The sequence below is a fragment of the Staurois parvus genome, unplaced genomic scaffold (assembly GCF_062004578.1).
Source record: "Staurois parvus isolate SC_StPar_1 unplaced genomic scaffold, SC_StPar_1.0 ptg000044l, whole genome shotgun sequence".
NCBI classification, from domain to species: Eukaryota; Metazoa; Chordata; class Amphibia; order Anura; family Ranidae; genus Staurois; species Staurois parvus.
In genome coordinates this window covers 2,863,055-2,877,435 of record NW_028317840.1, presented here as the reverse complement: position 1 = coordinate 2,877,435, position 14,381 = coordinate 2,863,055, and the positions used below count along the sequence as shown (strand labels likewise).

Below are 14,381 nucleotides of genomic sequence, written 5' to 3'. Positions count from 1 at the left end.
AAAACGTCTTGTGGACAGATGAGACCAAGATAGAGCTTTTCGGTAAAGCACATCATTCTACTGTTTACCGAAAACGGAATGAGGCCTACAAAGAACAAAACACAGTACCTACGGTAAAATATGGTGGAGGTTCAATGATGTTTTGGGGTTGTTTTGCTGCCTCTGGCACTGGGTGCCTTGACTGTGTGCAAGGCATCATGAAATCTGAGGATTACCAAAGGATTTTGGGTCGCACTGTAGGGCCCAGTGTCAGAAAGCTGGGTTTGCGTCCAAGATCCTGGGTCTTCCAGCAGGACAATGACCCCAAACATACGTCAAAAAGCACTCAGAAATGGATGGCAAAGAAGCGCTGGAGAGTTCTGAAGTGGCCAGCAATGAGCCCAGATCTAAATCCCATTGAACACCTGTGGAGAGATCTTAAAATTGCTGTTGGGAAAAGGTGTCCTTCCAATAAGAGAGACCTGGAGCTGTTTGCAAAGGAAGAGTGGTCCAAAATTCCGGGTGAGAGGTGTCAGAAGCTTATTGATGGTTATAGGAAGCGACTGATTTCAGTTATGTTTTCCAAAGGGTGTGCAACCAAATATTAAGTTAAGGGTGCCAATACTTTTGTCCAGCCCATTTTTGGGGTTTTGTGTGACATTATGTCATATTTGCTTTTCTGCCTCTGTTTTATATTTGTTCCAATACATACAAAGGGAATAAACATGTGTATAGCAAAACATGTGTTAATGCAATACCTTTTTTGTGTGAAATACTTGATTTTCAGGAAAAATATCAAGGGTGCCAACAATTTCGGCCATGACTGTATGTTACTGACCCAACAACACAGGAGCCTACGTGAAAAAACACACATTAACACACGTGTTAACGCAACACAAAATGACACCAAGGTCTGAATTTGCTGGTAAAGTGTATGATAGCTAATTAAGGAAACATTTGTACTCCTAAGAAAACTATCAAGCTTACGATACAAAGAAACATAATACCAGATGATACACAATAAGTATGTTTTAAATCCCATGTGATCACAAAGAACTATCTAGTTTCCTGAAGCCATTCACATAAGTACCAGATAGTAGACAATAACACTTTGAAAGAAATATATGTCTTAAGCACTTTCAAAGAAGAAAATACAATTCTTTTTTTGTTTGGATGTGCCTGTGGTTGTCAGGCCACTCACATATGGAAGACTGACAACCTGATCTGTGATACGAATGACAAACAGATCCCTTTCACTGCAGAGACATGAATCAGTGGTTGCAGCAATCCTGTAATTCTTCATTTGTTATATAACCTGTAATAACCCACTACCTAGGAATGATATATCAATGGTTCAAAAGTACAGTATTCCATTGCATGTGTTCTGTTAGTTTCCTATGTGTCTCCAGAAATCCATCAATGAGATCACCTTCTAGAGTACCTAGACAGGCTCCCTTTGAAGGTGCCCCTACATATTCAATGAAAGGCCAAATCGGGAGAGGATCTAATGTCTATGAGGGCCCTCTGTGTTTTTCTTATCAGGTTTTATTTAAAGAGAGTTTTTGTTGTTTAGCAACATAGAAACAGACCGCCATGCAGTGAGGGAGAAAAAAAAATAAAAAGCGAACAAAACAAACAAAAGAAATACAAGTACAAGATACACAATGCAAAGACCAGAGCAAGATATACCATAATCAGTCATACAGATACAAAAGAATCATAGAAAATACACCTATTAGGAGACATGTGGGGACTTATGAGAAGGGAGGATACATATATTCCATCCTTTGAGACCATATAGCATTAAATTTACACACACAGTTTCTAAAACAATAATTATGTTTTTCATAAGAGTTATATTTATTGAGATCCGTTATCCATTCAGAAAGAGTTTGGGAAGCGAGGAGAGATCCAGTTGGGTGCAATCAGTTTATAAGTTATGATCAGAGCTCTAGATATGGTGAGCACCAAATTATGATCCATAGAGGAGGAGTTGGCAGTGCTGAAAGGAGAGGAGAACATTTGAAAAAATGTTGGTAGGCCAAATAATTCATGGGGACATGTGAGGAGTTCCACTAAAAGGTTAGTCCACAGGAAGCCATCTGTGTTTTTACAATAGATTTATTTTATTATGCATTTGATTATACTGTATTTTACATGATTATTGAATCATCTTGATTGCCAGATTATTTGGATTGACTAGTATTTTACTGACCTGGACATTTCAAGGACATTTTATTGCTATACAGATTTTATAGACTTATACTACTTTATTGTTTGTAGGAGATAATTACAGTAGGTTTCATTTTTTTATTGTTCGTTATACATTAGCCCTGAAGAAGAGGGAGACTTTTCCCCACCTTGGCTGTATCTGATGCTCTTACCCACTAAATGTTTTAAATTCCTTTAAAAGAGATGAACTTTTGTACCAGGCACTCCTCTATACACATCCAAGGTAAAAGGAAGGAAAAAAGAGCAAGGAAAAGAAGGAAGGGAGGAAAGATAAGAAAGGAAAAGAAGGAAGGATTTATACTAATGTATTGTTTGTATGAGATAATTACAGTATGTTTCACTTTTTATTGTTTGTTATACATTCGCCCTGAAGATGAGGGAGACTTTTCCCCACCTTGGCTGTATCTGATGATCATAACCAAGGAAGGAAAGAAGAGTGAGGAAAAGAAGGAAGGAATGAAGGAAAGAAGAGCACTGCAGTAATAGTATAATATATAACAAGATACAGTATGTGGCACAATAACAAAGCAATACAACGTGAAGTAAGCATGAATATACGCTATCTAAAATAGTTATATGACTAGGGGATATTCCTAATTTGAAAAGTCATAAAACTCATAAACTGGATTGTTTTGAAAGTTCTGAGATTATACAAATTATGGAATAAAGGCTCGACATGCCATTTATTAATACTTTTGCCTTAGCCTAAACTGTCTTCCCGATGTCAGTTATTGTTAGATTATATGCCACATGTAACTTCTAACTTGGTAGAGAAAAATCACATAGATTACAGCCATATGTGGCCATATTTTTCATATGACATATGTAGGTTGTTCTTTTTGCTTAGCAGTGATTTACTAAAGCATGGAAAGGATGCTACAGTTGTGTCCAAAATTATTCAACCCCCAATGCTGTAAAGGGGTTTAGGGACTATAGTGTACATTTGGAATTGTATTCAGAATCAAATCCTACAAGGACGTTGTAACTACCCAAATGCAACTAAAATGACATCAATTGTTTATGTAATACAGTAGTAAATGGTTCTTATGTGGTTTCTTCATTGCCACAATTATTCAACCCCTTAAAGACTACCACTCTGAAGAACAGAGGTTCATACAGGTGCTTTCCATCAGGTATTGAAAACACCTGTGGATGTCACCGAGCAGCAATCAAGCATAATAAGCACCAATTAGGCAGCTTTAAAATGACTGTGATACTCAGCTCCTTCTAGACATTTACTGGTGTGGTTACAAACATGGTGAAGGCAAGAGAATGGTCCAGGAAGACAAGAGAAGAGGTGATTTCTCTTCACAGGAAGGGCAATGGCTATAAGAAGATTGCAAAGATGTTAAACATACCAAGAGACACCTTAGGAAGCATCATTCGCAAATTCAAGGCAAAGGGCACTGTTGAAACGCTACCTGGTCGTGGCAGAAAGAAGATGCTGACTTCGACTGCTGTGCGCTACCTGAAGCGTAGAGTGGAGAGAAGTCCCCGTGTGACTGCTGAGGAACTGAGAAAAGATTTGTCAGATGTGGGTACAGAAGTTTCAGCCCAGACAATAAGACGCACACTGCGTAATGAAGGCCTCCGTGCCAGAACTCCCAGGCGTACCCCCTTGCTGTCTCCAAAGAATAAGAAGAGTCGACTGCAGTATGCCAAAAGCCATGTGGACAAACCACAAAAGTTGTGGGATAGTGTTCTGTGGACTGATGAAACAAAATTAGAACTGTTTGGGCCCATGGATCAACGCTATGTTTGGAGGAGGAAGAACAAGGCCTATGATGAAAAGAACACCTTGCCTACTGTGAAGCATGGTGGAGGGTCAATCATGCTTTGGGGCTGTTTTGCTTCTGCAGGTACAGGGAAGCTTCAGCGTGTGCAAGGTACCATGAATTCTCTTCAGTACCAGGAGATATTGGATGGAAACGTGATGCAGTCCGTCACACACCTGAGGCTTGGGAGACGTTGGACCTTTCAACAGGACAATGATCCCAAGCATACCTCCAAGTCCACTAGAGCATGGTTGCAGAGGAAAGGCTGGAACATTTTGGAGTGGCCATCGCAGTCACCAGACTTAAATCCGATTGAGAACCTCTGGTGGGACTTAAAGAAAGCAGTTGCAGTGCGCAAGCCTAAGAATGTGACTGAACTGGAGGCCTTTGCCCATGAAGAATGGGCGAAGATACCCGTAGATCGCTGCAAGACACTTGTGTCAAGCTATGCTTCACGTTTAAAAGCTGTTATAACTGTAAAAGGATGCTGTACTAAGTACTAAGATTGAATGTCACTTGGGGGTTGAATAAAACTGATAATGCTGTGAGCACAGAAAAGACATTTGTGGTTATTTCATTATAACTGTTATGTTATATTTGTCTGACCTACAAGTGCCTCTTTAATGTAAATGTAAGCAAGATGACTGAATGATCAAAAGCAATGTCAAACTGGCCAAAACACTCAATTTCAGTGGGGGTTGAATAATTTTGGACACAACTGTATAGATGACTTATTAGTGGGGAAGAGTAGAAATCCTGTAATTGCTTCTCTTCACAAGGCTTTGCCAGCGGTGTCTGCTGGTGCCTTACAGACTTTTAGATCATCTCCATAACAAGTCAATCATTTAGTATGTATGTCCCTCTTCATAGAGAATGCTACAAGATTCCTGAGCAGTAGGGGGTGTTGAGGAGCCTATCCAGGTACCTCAGAAGGTGATCTAATTGCTGGACCTCTGGAGAGATATAAGAATCTAACAGAACACACGCAGTGATATTTTTCATTACATATATAGGTTGCTCTCTCTGGTTAGCGGCGCTTTACTATAGCTCTCTCTGATGAGGCACCTGATGCCCCAGATATCAAGTCCAACTTGAGATAATCAGACCATTTCTAAGGTCCTACAGGGTAATAATGAGGGCCTCCTGTGGTCAGGTGCCAATCCTTTTCTCTGCTATAGAGCAGAAGAAAAGATTAAAATGAAAAAAAATGTATGTCACACTGTTCCCATCAAACCTTGATAAAGAAAGATTGTGGTGACCCAAACCATGAATGACAGATATCGCCCCACAATTCATTTCCAAAGATATGCTTGTCCACCTAGTCCAAGCCAGGCTTGAGGCCTTCAGCAGTAAGCCTCCCACCCTCTTCATCTAGTTCCTCCAGCAACCACCTTTACAAAGCCAAAAAAAAAGTTGTTTTGGATCAGTATGAAAGCCAGAGGACAGAAAAGTGACCCCTAATTATACCAGGGGAAGAAAACAGCAACACAGAAGGTTCTCATACGAGCAATTAATGATCTGTTGGCACAAACACTACCCATACGAATTTCCATAATAGTAAAATATTAATCATAATATTCTAAAATTGCAACACTTATAAAGACACTAACAGAATCATCTGACATACTGTATGTTACTGTCCAATTACTGACCTGATGTTAGTATGCAGTACTTTGTGCAAGATTTTCTCCAAGAAAAGAACAAATTCTTTGGATGTAAGATCCTTTTATGTAAGAATAAATTATAGTAAATCTACACTTTAACTCTTTAGCATTTCAAACATTTATATTATAGATAACACTATTAAAGATAAGAACAGTTCATAACACATAAGAGATCGTGGGCACTTGTAATTCTAGAGTGGACGTATCACAAAGAACAGACATAGGATTGACATCTTCTGTTCAGTTATAGACACAGCCCTCTACAAATGTGCAGAGAACAGCACAACGCAAAGACAATACAAAGACTTTCCCAGCTTCCAACCTAATGGAACATATTGAGAGGTCAATCAGTTTCCTAACTGTACAGCAATCACCTAAAAAGTGAGGCAATTTTTTACTGAATATTCATATAATTGTTGCAAATTCCGTAACATCATCTCTAGCCTGAAACTAGGTTTAGAATATGCAGTTCTATGAGGTAGCAGTCTGTATTTGGGAAATTTTTCCGAATCTATATGTATACAGGTCCAGTGTAATTCATTACTATTTGGCCACTTAGTAAAGCAATTGAACAATCAAATGCTTTTGTATTGTATGTCTCAAGGGCTCTGGTGATATCTCTGTGCTTGATTTCTCAGGCCTTTGCACTTGATATGACCATGTCTACATCTACAATCGAAATATTCATTTTGCCAGAACTGACCATTTAAGCCACATCTGCTGGGTTTTGGTTATCAACAGACCAACATTTGATCAACAGTAATCGACATTGTTTACACAATTTTCCTACCACCATGACTGCATTGCAATCATTGGTGCATGCCAGACCTTGAAACCCTATTTTTCAACAACTCCATGCCTGAAATGCATACCACAGCTGCATTAGTCACTCAACAGAGTGGTACCAGGGTTTGCAGGTGGGATTTGTAAGCCAGCCATAGATGGATCAAATCTTGGTCGGTTCAGCAGGGACTGATCGAGATTGAATCCTTCTATGGGCAGTCTGGTTGTACTGAAGTCGGTCATATCGATTGACTTCAGTATAACCAGCCTGTCGGAAGGCTCCCCGACAGTAGCATACAATAGCACTTTAGGAGGACTTACTGTATCATTATTTTAGTACCTGGAAAGGAACATGATTGGCAGCACAGTTAACTAGTGGTTAGTACTCATGCAAAACTAGGGTCCTTGATTTGAATTCCGGCCAGAAGACCATGTGCATGGCATGTGCATATGCTCTTTGTGGTTGCATGGGTTTCTTTTGGATGCTTCCACACTCCAAAAACATGCTGGATACTGTTAATTGGCTACTATCTGAATTGGTTCTAGTATGTGTGTACAGGTCTAAGGCAAGCCATTCCAGGGAGACAAGTGAACCACTCCAGGTGAGTGCCGTAGATGTATGGCCCCTCCACATACACATTGGTGCTGGCCCAATCCATGATTGCAGGTACAATGTCAAGACACAAAGGTTGGCCGCACAAGCAACGATGTAGCAGATAAAATCCTTTATTGGAATCCTTCACAAACAATGTGGTAAGAACATCACAGCTCCAAGACTGGACAGAGAAGCAGTAGACCAGTAGACACATTTCACACAAACACGTGCTTAGTCACTACTGTAATGACTAAGCATGTGTTCTGTCCAGTCTTGGAACTGTGATGTTCTTACCACATTGATTGTGGAGGATTCCAATAAAGGATTTTATCTGCTACATCGTTGCTTGTGTGGCCAACCTTTGTGTCTTGACATTGTACCTGCAATCATGGATCAGGCCAGCACCGACGTGTATGTGGAGGGGCCATACATCTACGGCACTCACCTGGAGCAGTTCACTTGTCTCCCTGGAATGGCTTGCCTTAGACCTGTACACACATACTAGGACCAATTCAGACAGTAGCCAATTAACAGTATCCAGCATGTTTTTGGAGTGTGGAAGCATCCAGAAGAAACCCATGTAACCACAAAGAGCATATGCACATGCCATGGACATGGTCTTCTGGCCAGAATTCAAATCAAGGACCCTAGTTTTGCATGAGTACTAACCACTAGTTAACTGTGCTGCCAATCATGTTCCTTTCCAGGTAATAAAATAATGATACAGTACTGTGGTATAAACCAAAACCATAATGCAGATTAGTGGCAAAATATAACCTGAAAGTAGTAAGAATGCCAGACACATTATGTATACATAAGTATATAATATAACATACATGAAATCCATCATCCTTTCATCAGTTCCATGGTGTGTTCTTTGTTGGGTGAGATTTTTAGTGATCTAGACAAAATATCAAAGTCTATTGGGCTGATATAAAAAAACCAAAGCAAATACAATTTTAGGAAAGGTAAAAAAAAAATCTGATTGTTGTCACTGTTTCCATTTCCTCCAGTGTTTAGAAATCAACACTTCTGACATAGGCATATGATCAACAGCAAAGAGAAAAATAAACACATACAATGTAATATTGAATAATAGCAGAACAACAATGATGGCATAACATTAATAAAAGTCATAATGTTGAATAAAGAAATACCAGAACAACAATGATGGCATAGCATTACACAAAAAAACCCCCATCATTTTAAATAAAGAAATACCAGAACAACAATGATGGCATAGCACTAAACAAAAAAATCATCGTAAATAAAGAAATACCAGTATAACAATGATGGCATAGTACTAAACAAAAAAATCATAACTGTCAATAAAGAAATACCAGAACAACAATGATGGCATAGCACTAAACAAAAAAATCATCATTGTAAATCAAGAAATACCAGTATAACAATGATGTCATAGCACTAAACAAAAAAATCATCAATGTAAATAAAAAAATACCAGTATAACAATGATGGCATAGCACTAAACAAAAAAATCATAACTGTAAATAAAGAAATACCAGAGTAACAATGATGGCATAGCACTAAACAAAAAAAACATCATTATAAATAAAGAAATACCAGAGTAACAATGATGGCTTAGCACTAAACAAAAAAATCATCATTATAAATAAATTCCAGAACAACAATAACAGCATAGCATTAATAAAAGTCCTAATGTTAAATAAAGCTACCTTGGAAACTATTGGAGTGGCAAAAGCAGATACTGACTTGCACGTGGTGAATCGGAATGTCAGTAAACTCACAGCACATCTTTCTTTGCTACATCAAAAGCAATCCAACTAATGATCGCCTTTTGAAACAAATTTATTTTCAGCCAAATGCCTTTCTTTGATGAGAAGAGACAGAGGGTAAACACTACCATCTATAAAGGACAATGAATCACTGCATATGACACAGAAGATAACGTCATATTGACTGAATGATCCACAGCATCCATATAGTATGAGCCCACTATTTTACAAAAGTGTGTATAATGTACAACTTATAATCAAACACTGGCAATATGACATAATAAAGGAAGGCGCTTCATTCCATACAAGTATATATGAACAGTGAAATTAGCAAGAGGGGTGTCATCTGCTGAGCACAGGCACTTACAGTAGGATATGAGCTGTCATAATTAGGATCAGTGACTATGTTCAGGAGTAAACATTTCTTACCACTACCCTGCATACAACCGGTAGAACTTGTATGGTAAGTAACCTAAATCAGTTCTTGCTGCTATGAATGATATCGCCCAAACATATATCTCATATCAAATAAAATGTGATGTATTACATACTAGGAACACTGACTGCAGGCATTTACTACCAGAGATGAGAAGAGTGTTTCTGCAGACAAATGTCAGATTCTGCTGTCGGCAAAACTTTGCTGAACTGGAAACTCTCAGTTTAGATCAATAAGCTGCTTAGGCGAATTTTGTTTTGTAAAAAAATCTACTTTTTTTTTGGAGGGGATGCTTTTAGAGTAGTTGACCTTATTTACTTAAAGTGGTTGTAAACCTCAGACATGAAATATGACCAAAGCATATCCCTCTATAATGTGTATTTGTTTCAAGAGCACTAAGTGCCATTTCTGTCTGATGCCCAGTTCCTCTGCGATCTGCATGAGCCACATCTAATAAGTTTTCATGACACCAAGAGAAAAATGGTGACAGAGGAGGGAGCTGCAGCACACAGCCTGTGCTTGAGAGCTACATCTCTGTTTCTGTGTGCTATGTGGAGGGGGTGTGCCCTTTTCCGCCAATCAGCTTTCCTCATTGAGCTCTGCAGTGTGTGTTTTCAGATCCCATTTCTTTTTTCGGCAGCTCAGACAAGCTTTATAAGTTCTGCACGTTGATCGGATGTAGAGAAGAGAATACAGCAGATAAACAGGTACAACTTATATAGGAGGATTTGATGCATCTCTGTGTATCACCTGAGGCCAGTCACTTCATTGGGTATATGTAAGGGTTTACAACCGCTTTAAGAGTTTCTTTTTTTTAATTAATATTACAGGTACTTATATAGCGCCGTCAATTTACACAGCACTTTACATATATATTGTACATTCACATCAGTCCCTAACCCTCAAGGGGTGTACAATCTAAGGTCCCTAATTCACATTCATACATACACATACTAGGGCCAATTTAGACAGGAGCCAATAAACCTACCAGCATGTCTTTGGAGTGTGGGAGGAAACCGGAGTACCAGGAGGAAACCCACACAGGCACAGGGAGAACATGCAAACTCCAGGAAGGTGGTGCTGTGGGTGAGATTTGAACCGACAACCTTAGTACTGCCAGGCAGAAGTGCTAACCCTTTAGCCACTGTGCTGCCCTTAAATTCAATTGTTATTTGAGTACTGCCACCTCCTGGCGGTCAGCTTTTGTGCTCCCTATCATGCTAGGAGAACCTATAGCAGATTGCTGTGCACACAATTCTTCTGCATTGTATTTACACTAAAGGCCAGTTCACACCATAGAAAAGCAGTCCAGATGCATTCCAGATGCGTTTATGTATGCGCGTTTTTGACACATTTTTTATGCATTTTTGATGCGTTCCAGTTCATTTTTTGCCCTTCTCTTTTTCTTCAACTTAAATAAGAACATGTGCATTCCAGTGCGTTTTTTGGTGCATTGTGGTGCGTTTTTGATGCATTTTACTGTGTTCCAGTATAGTTCAGTGCAGAAAAAATGGAACTGGAATGCACTGGAACTGATCGCACTGGTGTCATTGGCCTACTATCGATGCATTTTTGATGCAGAAAAAAAAAACGCACTGGACTGCATTTGGTGTAAACTGGCCCTGAAAGGGTTGTGATGTCACCAGGGGCGGACTGACCATTTGGAAACTCGGGCACTGCCCAAGGACCCAGGGTCAGTAGGGGGCCCCATGAGATGCCCCTAGTACCTTTTTCATAGGCTTTTTTGAGTTTGGGAAAGGACACAGGGGCCCCATGATTCCCTATTGCCCGGGGGCCCCATGAGTTGTCAGTTCGCCCCTGGACGTCACAAGTGACATGACATTGCTACCTCTGAGTACAGTGGCTGGGACAGGGATGCAGCTTCTCTCTGCAGCAATAGATCACTGCTATAGTTATCAGTTGCTAGCTGATTGCAGCAAGCTGTGAATGACTATTAGAAGCGATCTTTTGCTACAGAGCTGCAGTACCATGTGATCTGGGGCCCACAAACATGCCATGTTCAAACTAGAGGGAGGAAAGTTCAAAACTAATCTTAGAAAGTATTATTTTACTGAAAGAGTAGTTGATGCTTGGAATAGACATCCAGCAGAGGTTGTGAGTAAGTCAAAAGCAAGTGGATACAAACATGCTTGTCTATACACAAAAACATTAAAGTGCTTGTAAACCCTCACATATACCCAGTAAAGTGGCTGGACTCAAATGATACACAGAGATGAAACAAATTCACCTACATAAGTTGTACCTGTTTATTTATAGCTGTCTATCCCCTACATTCATTCAAAGTGCATCATTTACACAGGGTCTCTCAGCTCTGAAAAGCAGGGGGTGGAGCTGGGGTTACATAAGAAAGGAGAGCTCTGAGAGCTGATTGGAGGGTAGAGACACACCCCTCTCCACACAGCACACAGGAACAGAGCTGGAGGTCCCTCCCCTATCACCATTTTTCTCTTGGTATCAGTAAAACTTGTCAGAAGTGGCTCATGCTGATAGCAGAGGAATGATGCAGCAGACAAAAATGACACAGTGCTCTTAATTGAGACAAGTACACACTATAGAGGGATATGCTTTGTTCATATTTCACGTCTGAGATTTACAACCACTTTAACAAAAAAATTTAAAAAATACATGTATTAAAAAAATGGGGCAGACTCAATGGGATGCAGCACTTGGTCTTGTTCTGCCATCACTATTCTATATTTCTTTCTGCCTTGGTGTGCCAGTAACAAAGCAGATTGCAAAGCCAGTGCGTTTTGAACGCAATGTGGGAAACGCACACACGTCCCTTTCCCATTGTGGTGTAAACCGCCCCTAATACGTTAGGGTAGACTACAAACGTTTAAAGGTATACAATGTGGAACTGAGACAACCGCTCTGGAACGCAAGTGGATTTAGGTAAAAAAAAAGGCCTGGCGATCACGTGTTTGATGAGTGATCCCCCTTGACTCCGAAGCAAAGGTGCCTGTCATGTGACTCATCTGGACTGTCAGCTTGGAGTTACTTTACTGTCACATCTCTTGAAAGCCCAGAACAAAGCATTGTGCTGAATGTAAATCACTGATTACCAAAGCCTGCCACACTGCACCAGATGGGGAAGCCAGCACATACTTCATAAACACAGTCACTGCCTCTTACAGGACTGCGGATTTCCATCCCAGGCTCCCTGCACATCCCTCCAGATGATACTCTGCAGTGCATACAACACACTCAGCTGTCATCACACTGGTCACCACTGATCTACTTGTCAGCTGTCATCGCACAACTGATCTACTTGTCAGCTGTCATCACACTGGTCACCACTGATCTACTTGTCAGCTGTCATCACACTGGTCACCACTGATCTGTCTGCTGTCATCAAACTGTCATGTTACCACTGATCTATCAACTGTCATATCTCCACTGATCTGCCTGTCAGCTGTCTTCACACTGTTTTGTCACCACTGATCTGTGATATCCATGCCATCAGGTCACCACTGATATACCTGTCAGCTGTCATGTCACCACTGATCTGTCATATCCATGCCATCAGGTCAGCACTGATATGTCTGTCAGCTGTCATGGCACTGTCATGTCACCACTGATCTGTCATATCCATGCCATCAGGTCAGCACTGATCTACCTGTCAGCTGTCATGTCACCACTGATCTGTCATATCAATGCCATCAGGTCAGCATTGATCTACCTGTCAGCTGTCATGGCACTGTCATGTCACCACTGATCTGTCATATTCATGTCATCAGGTCAGCACTGATCTACCTGTCAGCTGCCATGGCACTGTCATGTCCCCACTGATCTGTCATATCCATGCCATCAGGTCACCACTGATCCGCCTGTCAGCTGTCATGTCACCAGTGCTCTATGATATCCATGATATCAGGTCACCACTGATCCACCTGTCAGCTGTCATCACCATGTCATGACCGGTCAGTAATCCACCTGTCCGCAGGACACGATCGCCATCATCCAGTGACCCCACATCACCCCAGGCACCTAATGCCAGCCCACGGTGCCAGGCCTGCCCCATCCACCTGGAGGAGGCATGTTCCGGATAGGACAGCGCAGTAAGTTACCTTTGCTGTGTAGGTGAGATGTGTCCTGTTCTCCTGTCAATGCTCCCCGATCGCTGAGCTGTCAGTAGGCTCCCTGTTAGCAGCCAGTGTCTTGGCAGCTCTAGTTGCTGATAGTAAGGATCCTCATGCCAGGGCTGTCCATGCCAAGTGTTCCCAGCCTGCTAGTTGTGAAGCGGACGGATTGGTGGCCTGGCAGGCAGCTGATTGTGAAGGGGAAGAAGAGGAGCTGGGAGGAGGAGGAGGAGGAGCGGGAGGCCGGCCTCACTCACTGACATTCCACACAGATGTCAAGGCAGCACTGCCACCTCCTCAGCAAAGCAGCTGAAGACCAGCCTCTCCTCCCTCACTCATTACGTCTTGTATGGCCAGCCTTCTTCCCTCGTAGCTTTATTGACAGGACACTCAGAGGAATGCAGGAGGAGGAGGATGGAAAATGCTGTAAAGGTGCAACACAAGGCAATGACAGGACACATGGCACAGCGATCCAGATGCAGGATCTCTGCCCCCCCACCAACACAAGGCAATGACAGGACACATGGCACAGCGATCCAGCTGCAGGATCTCTGCCCCCCCACCAACACAAGGCAATGACAGGACACATGGCACAGCGATCCAGATGCAGGATCTCTGCCCCCCCACCAACACAAGGCAATGACAGGACACATGGCACAGCGATCCAGCTGCAGGATCTCTGCCCCCCCACCAACACAAGGCAATGACAGGACACATGGCACAGCGATCCAGATGCAGGATCTCTGCCCCCCCACCAACACAAGGCAATGACAGGACACATGGCACAGCGATCCAGATGCAGGATCTCTGCCCCCCCACCAACACAAGGCAATGACAGGACACATGGCACAGCGATCCAGCTGCAGGATCTCTGCCCCCCCACCAACACAAGGCAATGACAGGACACATGGCACAGCAATCCAGCTGCAGGATCTCTGCCCCAACACAAGGCAATGACAGGACACATGGCACAGCAATCCAGCCGCAGGATCTCTGCCCCCCCTACAACACAAGGCAATGACAGGACACATGGCACAGCAATCCAGATGCAGGATCTCTG

At 41.8% G+C, this 14,381-nt stretch overlaps 1 protein-coding gene across 1 annotated transcript in view; it reads right to left on the bottom strand.

The window, feature by feature from the left end:
* CCSER1 (coiled-coil serine rich protein 1) overlaps nucleotides 1–13,600 on the bottom strand; it is a 1,224,715-nt gene extending 1,211,115 nt beyond the window's left edge. The window contains exon 1 of the mRNA XM_089663808.1: nucleotides 13,310–13,600. The gene's annotated coding sequence lies outside the window, so the exon portion shown is untranslated. The remainder of the gene's footprint in view (nucleotides 1–13,309) is intronic.
* Between the last annotated feature and the right edge of the window lie 781 nt (nucleotides 13,601–14,381).